The following is an 11,888-nucleotide window of genomic DNA, read 5'->3' as shown; positions in this document are numbered from 1 at the left end:
ACTGTCACAGTCGGGGCGGTGGGGTAGCCTAGTGGTTAAAGCGTTCGCTCGTCACGCCGAAGACCCTGGTTCGTTTCCCCACATTGGTACAATGTGTGAAGGCCATTCCTGGCGTCCCCCCGCCGTGATATTGCTGGACTATTGCTAAAAGCGGCGTAAAACCAAGCTCACTCACTCACTCACTGTCACTGTAACACGGTACTCTGGTTGTCCAAGACATATACATGATGGCGATTTAAATGCAAAAACAGTAGCTATCTGTGGGGCCGGTCCCACATATCTATCTGTGTATAATAGTGGACATTAGTCCAAAACGTTAAGAACACGGATATCTTTTAATACTGGCTTCCTCCGTGACGGCAGCCGATTTCCTTTGCAAACCTGTCGTTTGATGGTCGCCCGCCATGGATATAAGTAATGTCGTCAGTCTGCGAAGGAAAAGATGAAAGGATACTATATGTGGGATGGGATTGTGCAATTATGATAACATTAATGAAAGAGCTTTAGGTGTTAGAACATGTATCGAAACGACCCGTATGAATGAACACACACACACACACACACACACACACACACACACTCTCTACGAAACAATGTGACTTAGTTCTATAGAATTCCGTTGTTAGGAACCTTTGATTAACAGTCAATAATCTACACCGAAACGTCACTAAATGCAGTACATCAGATACATAACGTTATATAAGAATCAATCTCATGAATATTCAAAGTTATGTGGCTCTCTTAAATAGTAGACATTTATCACATGCATGAGAGCACACCACTTTATGGAACATTGTAAAGCTTAAAGTGAAAGTGCCCCAGGCTAGTACACAATGCTCACTGTAATGTTCGGGACATACCGATGTACGTGAGAAGTATTGCTGTATGTTAGATGTACAGCGCCACGCTCCAGATGATCAGACCCGTTACAGCTGTAACAAACATGTCATGACATATTCAAACCGAGGAAAGTGAAAATACATAAATTCAGTTGAAATAAAAAGTATGAATCACAGGCTACAAGTTACATCATAGTCTTTGAATGCGTTCTGAAATTCAAGGCCTAAATGTCATAACTATTTCACTGATTAATTTCATGAAAACTGACATCCATAGTCTTGTGTTTCCTAATGCCAGCGTCATCGTTGTTTTATGGAACACCTAGCATCAGCAACCACTGTCCAAGGTGAGCATATGACGTCATCTGAAAATATTACACATATTTGATATCATATCTCTTTGAGAGAACTGATGTTTTATACAATAATTCCATGAAACTAATAAGGATGCTATACTCAGTATTTGTGTATGCTACAATCGTGTACCTTTATTACCCGTGTCACTGGATCAATGTGAAACAGGCTTGTCATTCTCAACTCCTTGGGGATTATACGAACCAACCGGCCGGTGAGGGTCACAACAGATTATCATTTCGTCCTGCAGGGTACCCATTCAATGCCGGGTGAACAGAGGCCTATTTTTAAAGGTATGTTCGGTTGTCTTTTGGATCTGGAAAAAGAACGCAATCGGATGGCGATCAGTAGCTAAAACGTCTCCCCTGTGTATTTTCATTGGGAGAATATACAGGAAGGTAAATTGAAACAGATATAAGTCACAAAGGTCTGAGAACATTCCACCGAATGTACAATACACTGACTACTCTTCTTCAGCCTTACTGGAGAAACTTCTTTAACGATGAAGGAAACTATTATAAACAACATGAACGCAGCTTATTGGAAAACCTGTCTTAGGGGAATGAATGGAGCCAAGGAAAGCACGGTGACACAAGCACGGTAAGGGAGGCAACTCTTTACACCCAACAACTACTTTTCTGAAGACGTTAAAGACGACCCTGTGTTTTCAAAGGACAATAATTTATGTCATTGTAATGATAATTATGGCCCTCTGTTCTTTTGAGTGGCATAGACATTACAATTACTACGAATACGGAATCCTGATAGGTCCTCTGCCCAAATTGTACCCGTTGACGCGTCCTTACATGTATTTTCGTTTTACTTCCAAACTATTCTGAACAACATTAGAAACGCACCACACTAAAATAAACCGACGATGCTCAGGTACATTTCAGTCTGGCGGGGGGTATTTCGTACTATATGGGTGGTGCGTTTCTAATGTTGTTCAGTATATAATAGATCAGATAACAGTGTGTATGATGAAATTTCAGCCAAATAATGATGCATGCTTTTAATAACCTCTTGAAAAGGGAGTTCATCATGTGGACAGTTACGAATTTCACATATTCCAGCAGGTGCTACACTCGTCATATAGTGACTGTAAAGCAGATATTTTCCAGCAGGTGATACATACGTCATATAGTGACCGTCAAGTAGATATTCCAGCAGGTGCTACATACGTCATACAGTGACCATCAAGTAGATATTCCAGCAGGTGCTACATACGTCATACAGTGACCATCAAGTAGATATTCCAGCAGGTGTTGCATACGTCATACAGTGACCATCAAGTAGATATTCCAGCAGGTGCTACATACGTCATACAGTGACCATCAAGTAGATATTCCAGCAGGTGCTACATACGTCATACAGTGACCATCAAGTAGATATTCCAGCAGGTGTTGCATACGTCATACAGTGACCATCAAGTAGATATTCCAGCAGGTGCTACATACGTCATACAGTGACCATCAAGTAGATATTCCAGCAGGTGTTGCATACGTCATACAGTGACCATCAAGTAGATATTCCAGCAGGTGCTACATACGTCATACAGTGACCATCAAGTAGATATTCCAGCAGGTGTTACATACGTCATACAGTGACCATCAAGTAGATATTCCAGCAGGTGCTACATACGTCATACAGTGACCATCAAGTAGATATTCCAGCAGGTGCTACATACGTCATACAGTGACCATCAAGTAGATATTCCAGCAGGTGCTACATACGTCATACGTGATACAGTGACCATCAAGTAGATATTAAACCATCAATTAGATATTGCTACATACGTCATACAGTGACCATCAGTGACCATCAAGTAGATATTCCAGCAGGTGTTGCATACATACGTCATACAGTGACCATCAAGTAGATATTCCAGCAGGTGCTACATACGTCATACAGTGACCATCAAGTAGATATTCCAGCAGGTGTTACATACGTCATACAGTGACCATCAAGTAGATATTCCAGCAGGTGCTACATACGTCATACGTCAGTGACCATCAAGTAGTTATTCCAGCAGGTGCTACATACGTCATACAGTGACCATCAAGTAGATATTAAAGCAGGTGCTACATACGTCATACAGTGACCATCAAGTAGATATTCCAGCAGGTGTTGCATACGTCATACAGTGACCATCAAGTAGATATTCCAGCAGGTGCTACATACGTCATACAGTGACCATCAAGTAGACCATCATTCCAGCAGGTGATACATACGTCATACAGTGACCATCAAGTAGATATTCCAGCAGGTGTTGCATACGTCATACAGTGACCATCAAGTAGATATTCCAGCAGGTGATACATACGTCATACAGTGACCATCAAGTAGATATTCCAGCAGGTGTTACATACGTCATACAGTGACCATCAAGTAGATATTCCAGCAGGTGTTACATACGTCATACAGTGACCATCAAGTAGATATTCCAGCAGGTGCTACATACGTCATACAGTGACCATCAAGTAGATATTCCAGCAGGTGATACATACGTCATACAGTGACCATCAAGTAGATATTCCAGCAGGTGTTGCATACGTCATACAGTGACCATCAAGTAGATATTCCAGGAGGTGCTACATACGTCATACGGTGACCATCAAGTAGATATTCCAGCAGGTGATACATACGTCATACAGCGACCATCAAGTAGATATTCCAGCAGGTGTTGCACATACGTCATACAGTGACCATCAAGTAGATATTCCAGCAGGTGTTGCATACGTCATACAGTGACCATCAAGTAGATATTCCAGCAGGCGTTACGTACGTCATACAGTGACCATCAATTAGATATTCCAGCAGGTGATACATACGTCATACAGTGACCATCAAGTAGATATTCCAGCAGGTGTTGCATACGTCATACAGTGACCATCAAGTAGATATTCCAGCAGGTGCTACATACGTCATACAGTGACCATCAAGTAGATATTCCAGCAGGTGTTACATACGTCATACAGTGACCATCAAGTAGATATTCCAGCAGGCGTTACATACGTCATACAGTGACCATCAAGTAGATATTCCAGCAGGTGCTACATACGTCATACAGTGACCATCAAGTAGATACTCCAGCAGGTGATACATACGTCATACAGTGACCATCAAGTAGATATTCCAGCAGGTGTTGCATACGTCATACAGTGACCATCAAGTAGATATTCCAGGAGGTGCTACATACGTCATACGGTGACCATCAAGTAGATATTCCAGCAGGTGATACATACGTCATACAGCGACCATCAAGTAGATATTCCAGCAGGTGTTGCATACGTCATACAGTGACCATCAAGTAGATATTCCAGCAGGTGTTGCATACGTCATACAGTGACCATCAAGTAGATATTCCAGCAGGCGTTACGTACGTCATACAGTGACCATCAAGTAGATATTCCAGCAGGCGTTATGTACGTCATACAGTTACCATCAAGTAGATATTCCAGCAGGTGTTACATACGTCATACAGTGACCATCAAGTAGATATTCCAGCAGGTGTTGCATACGTCATACAGTGACCATCAAGTAGATATTCCAGCAGGTGCTACATACGTCATACAGTGACCATCAAGTAGATATTCCAGCAGGTGTTACATACGTCATACAGTGACCATCAAGTAGATATTCCAGCAGGTGCTACATACGTCATACAGTGACCATCAAGCAGATATTCCACAGCAGGTGCTACATACGTCATATAGTGACCGTCAAGCAGATATTTCAGCAGGTGCTACATACGTCATATAGTGACCGTCAAGCAGATATTCCAGCAGGTGCTACATACGTCATACAGTGACCATCAAGCAGGTATTCCAGCAGGCGTTACATCAGCCTGTCCGACAGTCCCTGAATTATTTCCCTGCTGCCTAGCCCTCCCTCCAATGCTTAAGCCCTAAAATATGCAAGTTTAGGGTTCATCTGACTGGGGCTCCTTTTCAATTTCGATGGCTTTATGTGATACCATCAAAATTATATATATTCAGAAACTAAGCGTTTGTCTAGTGTTACATACGTCATACCACGACAGGCAAGCAGATATTCCAGCAGGTGGTACACACAGCATATAATGACCTAATGTTAACAAGACACTGAGTAATGAAAGAAGGAAGAGTTGTTTATGCTGCAAATGTCAACTCATTCCTTAAACGACGTGCAAGATGTCTCAGTTCAAACATCTATACCACACACCATGTACAGTAGGCAGTTACCTGCTAATACACTTGTTGGTGTGGTATCTCTGCTGCTGGAGAAAAACCCATCCTGACTCACCACTCAAGCCGGATATAAGTGCAGTTTAAGTCAATATACTGACGACAATTAAACCGAGTGAAATCACGTTTCTGGTTACCTTCTGTATTCCACCCCGAACTTACAAATTTTGAATTAAAGCGACAAAACCGATTCCATAATCATGATAAACTATACTTCAAATCGAATTAACGATACCGATCATATCATGAGCACGAGTTCATAAAACACTATCAAGCAGTGATGACACACAGTGTTCGTGAGGAGATTGAGCGTATCTTGCCCCAGCGTGGCAACCGTTTCAAACACATGCAAAGGCAAGTCAACTGTTTACATGAAATCTCGGGAACGTCCGGTGTAGGTCAAACTAGGTAATTGCACAGGACACTGTTTTGTTCACTGTTTCGTAATATTCAGAAATATCACCCATGTGGCTACCATATACCTTTTTGAAAGCTTTACTGGGGCCTTGAGTATTACAACCCTGATGAAACAGCTTATGGACAAGAGTCGCATGACATTCTTTCAAAGAGTATGGTTGACTGAAGCTCTGAAATGTAGACACAAGAAGGGTGCAGCTGCTGGAATAATGCTCGACAGAGGAAAGATGACGATTGAAACAATGAGGTAATCCCTTCTGCCATACATGTGGATTAGTCTGGTAGGATGGGTACAGCATTCAAGTCCCGTGGAAGTTTTGTGATGAAAGCAAGACATTGTGTTTTTTGTATTCATCAGACATGCTAGTTAAATAAAAAGTTTGGTTCCAAGTTGAAATATGGTGCAAATAGTACTTTTGAGCACTGTACAAAGTGGTTGTGGAAAAGGTTGCTAAAAGGTCAGAAGGTCATAATGGGAGAGTTGAATATTTAAAGTTTGAGGTTATTAACTTTATCCAAGTGTGTTTTTCTATTTCATGAAATATTTTATTAAAAGAAAACCCCAAAATATAATTTTTTTAATTAAAAAAATATATATAATGAACACTCCCTCTCTCAAAATGGCAGCTAGCAGACGAATTTAAGCAGGTGTAGGTTTTGTGCATTTTGTAAGTATATGATTGCTTCATTTCATCAACTCAATGTAACTCAAGTTATTAAAGAACAGTTATGTATGAAACAAAAAAGAGATGTTTATTTTTGTTTGGTGAGACTGTCAGTAAGGGAGCAGTCCTTATTTCAAAATGTTGTATGTCAATATCAGATTATGATTTATCAATTTCTTATTATTACGCTTGAGTTCTTTGAAAATAGATAAGAATATAATGAAATGATGGGGCGAAAACATTATTTTCTGCTTCACACTCTCTCAATTAAATCCTTGAAATAATTTTCAAGTCATCAGATGGAATAACTTTCTAAAATGGTTATAATCTTTGAAAAAAAAGATAGAAAAATTAATCAGCAGGATAGGAGAAGACACGGTGTCCATATTTAGCTTGTTTGACTTTGGGGATAACAAGAAGGTGTTGATTCCCTGATCTGAGAGATCTAGATGGTGCATAAGCCTGAAGAAGATCTGAGAGTTAGACTGGAGCCGTGTTAGTCATGCACTGGTATGCGAGACATAATAGTTTGAAGGAGATTCTTTGTTTCACGGGCAGCCAATGAAGGTCCTTTAGAGTTGGTGTGATGTGCTTTTTTCTGGTGATCTGGGAGGTAATGCGAGCAGCTAAATTCTGTATGCATTGGAGTTGGTCAGTGACACAAGATGGAGATCCGGCCAAAAGGCTGTTACAGTAGTCCATACGAGATGTGACTAGGCTGAGGCAGAGAGTTTTGAGGCATCTTTGGTAAGAACGGTCTGGCCTTGCTGATATTGTGGAGATGGGAGTAGCAAGTTTTAGTAACATACTTGACGTGTACTGTCATACTTAGATCTTGATCGATGACAACACCCAGACCCTTGACAGTGGAAGAAAGAGGAATGGTTGCTCCACAGACACACACACTAGTAATGTCACACTGCTTACGTTTTCCAGCCTGTCCCAGAAGAATGGACTGTGTTTTCTCTTAATTTAATTTCAAGGCATTTGATGACATCAATGAATATCTTCTGGCAACAGTCTGATGTCTGACAGAGAGACGCTCTATAGCTGACTCTGTGTTTGGTTGAAATAACTTCCACAGCTGCATGTCATCTGCGTAGAAGTGGTCAAGATTAAGGTTTGCTACAACAGAGCCAAGTGGAAGAGTATAGAGGGTGAAGAGGATCGGACCAAGCACGGATCCTTGAGGGACTCCGCACTCAAGCCTAGATGCGGTTGACACAGACTCACCAACAACAACGGTTTGAGTCCTGTCCTGTAGATAAGATGCCAGCCAGGATAAAGCTGAATCCAAGTTCTGTATCAAGTCTTTTGAGGAGTTTCTGGTGATCAATCGTGTCAAAGGCACTGCTTAGGCCAAGTAATGTGAGCAGGGCCACTTTTCCTGTGTCAATACCACATCGTAGGTCATTGGGGATCTTCAGCAGAGCCGTCTCTGTGCTGTGGTGTGCTCTGCAGGCTGATAGGAACACCTCATATAGGTTATGCCAGGAAAGGTTGCCCATGAGACGACTGGAGACTGCACGTTCAATGAGTTTGCATCTAAATGCTAAGTTTGAAACAGGCCTGTAGTTTTTTGGATCCTCCTAATCAAGGCTTGATTTCTTCAGATGTGGCCTAACTAGAGCTGACTTGAGTACACTTGGGACATAACCAGATGAAGTAGAAGAGTTAATAATCATAACTAATGTTGGTAAATATCAGTGAAACTATCAATATGAGTAAGAGGCGTGCCATCAAACATTTTTGGAGGAATATCAGCTTCATTCACAGCCGCAGAAGACAAAAAATCTTGTCCTGAATGTTCTTGGATCTTTTGTAGAAATAATCCGAAAATGTCTGTGCTATTACTTCATTGTCATCAGATGTCGGAAGTGTCGATTCAAAGTGTTTACTCAAGATACTGAACAAAAGTTTGAACAGCAACTTTGGACTTGACTCGTTGGCTTCAATCTTAGAATTGAGATGTTGATTTGTCTGATGACCGTTGTTGAGTGATTTTGGGCTGAAATATACATTTGGCGATGAATCTCCAGGAAAGATTGTTTTCCATCTGCGTTCTGCTTTCCTCTAGTCTTTTTTCGCTTGTCGAACTTCAGGTGTGAAGTCCCAAGCAGATGTTTTAGTGACTGGTATGACTCTGTCCTTAACTGGTGCATGTTTGTCTATATAGCAGCTCAGATAGAACTCTATTGTATAGCAGAACGAGACACTCAGCATCAGATGGTGGCTAAGTATAAGGTCTTAGTTTACCAAATTGTCTTTAAAAGTATCCATATACAGAAAGCCCATGTTCCTACAGCGAGTAATCTTCACATTTGGACTGGGTATTGAGAGGTCCATGCTCACAAAGATATGGAAATGGTCAGAGAGCTGTAGATCCTATACAGGTACACAACTGACACACGCGTCTGAAGTACGGGTAACTATCCAGTCAGAGTGTGTCCACCTCTGTGGCTTGCCTCGGACACAAGTTTACACAGTTGTGGACTTCAAGGAGATTAATTATTCCTTTAGTGTTCATGGTTATCCTTGTTGTCAAAATGGAAATTGAAGTCGCCTGCAATGATAATAGCTACTTCGTCAACTTATCCAATCTGTGCCGAGACGGTGCCGAGCAGTAATTGCTGCCAATGGTGGCCATACAAAGAACTGACTTTGACGCCATCTTGTGGACTCAGAGACACAACAGTAAAGGCTTTGTCTATAGAAGTTTGAATTTTCACCTTTTAACCATTGGGATTACATGAAATAATAGCTCTTATACTAATGCAAGAAATTCTTCTAAAAATGGGGGCGGTGGGGTAGCCTAGTGGTTAAAGCGTCCGCTCGTCACGCTGAAGGCCGGGTTCGAATCCCACATGGGTACAATGTGTGAAGCCCATTTCAGGTGTCCCCCGCCGTGATGTTGCTGGAATATTGCTAAAAGCGGCGTAAAACTAAACTCAGTCAGTCTAAAAAATGGCTTGTGCGTTTCTTTTTTTTGAAGAGCATATTTATGGGTCGCAGTTTCATGTAAAGACCTCTTCTATAGTTGATAAACAGGGTAAAAAGTATATTCCTTTTTCATATTGTACTAGTTCTATACAAAATATATGCCTTGTGGAGAAATGGGGGTTTTATTCATCATTATAACTTTTAGAGCTAAAACTGACTTCTTAATGTAAATTTAAGACTAAAATCAAACTGAGAAGATCTGGTGACTTACAGCATATGAGAAATATATTCCGTAACCAAATATGCATGGTATTTGATATTAAAACCATTGTTTTGTTCCGTGTTTTTGCAACTTTTTTCAGTTCACGGTTAAATTTTGGTGGCCATCTTGGATTTTGAGCTAAAAATAGCTTTCGCATCAATATTCAGATTGGAACCAAACATTTTTTTAAACTCCTTTAACATATAAACACAAAAGAACATATGATTTGCTTTCATCAAAAAACTTCCACGGAATCCCATAAGCTCCTTGACTAGTCTGGTAGGATGGGTACAGCATTCAAGTCCCGTGGAAGTTTTGTGATGAAAGCAAGACATTGTGTTTTTTGTATTCATCAGACATGCTAGTTAAATAAAAAGTTTGGTTCCAAGTTGAAATATGGTGCAAATAGTACTTTTGAGCACTGTACAAAGTGGTTGTGGAAAAGGTTGCTAAAAGGTCAGAAGGTCATAATGGGAGAGTTGAATATTTAAAGTTTGAGGTTATTAACTTTATCCAAGTGTGTTTTTCTATTTCATGAAATATTTTATTAAAAGAAAACCCCAAAATATAATTTTTTTAATTAAAAAAATATATATAATGAACACTCCCTCTCTCAAAATGGCAGCTAGCAGACGAATTTAAGCAGGTGTAGGTTTTGTGCATTTTGTAAGTATATGATTGCTTCATTTCATCAACTCAATGTAACTCAAGTTATTAAAGAACAGTTATGTATGAAACAAAAAAGAAGAGATGTTTATTTTTGTTTGGTGAGACTGTCAGTAAGGGAGCAGTCCTTATTTCAAAATGTTGTATGTCAATATCAGATTATGATTTATCAATTTCTTATTATTACGCTTGAGTTCTTTGAAAATAGATAAGAATATAATGAAATGATGGGGCGAAAACATTATTTTCTGCTTCACACTCTCTCAATTAAATCCCTTGAAATAATTTTCAAGTCATCAGATGGAATAACTTTCTAAAATGGTTATAATCTTTGAAAAAAAAAGAAAAAAATTAATCAGCAGGATAGGAGAAGACACGGTGTCCATATTTAGCTTGTTTGACTTTGGGGATAACAAGAAGGTGTTGATTCCCTGATCTGAGAGATCTAGATGGTGCATAAGCCTGAAGAAGATCTGAGAGTTAGACTGGAGCCGTGTTAGTCATGCACTGGTATGCGAGACATAATAGTTTGAAGGAGATTCTTTGTTTCACGGGCAGCCAATGAAGGTCCTTTAGAGTTGGTGTGATGTGCTTTTTTCTGGTGATCTGGGAGGTAATGCGAGCAGCTAAATTCTGTATGCATTGGAGTTGGTCAGTGACACAAGATGGAGATCCGGCCAAAAGGCTGTTACAGTAGTCCATACGAGATGTGACTAGGCTGAGGCAGAGAGTTTTTGAGGCATCTTTGGTAAGAACGGTCTGGCCTTGCTGATATTGTGGAGATGGGAGTAGCAAGTTTTAGTAACATACTTGACGTGTACTGTCATACTTAGATCTTGATCGATGACAACACCCAGACCCTTGACAGTGGAAGAAAGAGGAATGGTTGCTCCACAGACACACACACTAGTAATGTCACACTGCTTACGTTTTCCAGCCTGTCCCAGAAGAATGGACTGTGTTTTCTCTTAATTTAATTTCAAGGCATTTGATGACATCAATGAATATCTTCTGGCAACAGTCTGATGTCTGACAGAGAGACGCTCTATAGCTGACTCTGTGTTTGGTTGAAATAACTTCCACAGCTGCATGTCATCTGCGTAGAAGTGGTCAAGATTAAGGTTTGCTACAACAGAGCCAAGTGGAAGAGTATAGAGGGTGAAGAGGATCGGACCAAGCACGGATCCTTGAGGGACTCCGCACTCAAGCCTAGATGCGGTTGACACAGACTCACCAACAACAACGGTTTGAGTCCTGTCCTGTAGATAAGATGCCAGCCAGGATAAAGCTGAATCCAAGTTCTGTATCAAGTCTTTTGAGGAGTTTCTGGTGATCAATCGTGTCAAAGGCACTGCTTAGGCCAAGTAATGTGAGCAGGGCCACTTTTCCTGTGTCAATACCACATCGTAGGTCATTGGGGATCTTCAGCAGAGCCGTCTCTGTGCTGTGGTGTGCTCTGCAGGCTGATAGGAACACCTCATATAGGTTATGCCAGGAAAGGTTGCCCATGAGACGACTG

The sequence above is a fragment of the Haliotis rubra genome, unplaced genomic scaffold (genome assembly GCF_003918875.1).
Source record: "Haliotis rubra isolate DU_JTF1 unplaced genomic scaffold, ASM391887v1 Scf681, whole genome shotgun sequence".
Lineage (NCBI taxonomy): Eukaryota > Metazoa > Mollusca > Gastropoda > Lepetellida > Haliotidae > Haliotis > Haliotis rubra.
The sequence above is the reverse complement of the archived record's forward strand: the minus strand, read 5'-3'. Positions refer to the sequence as shown.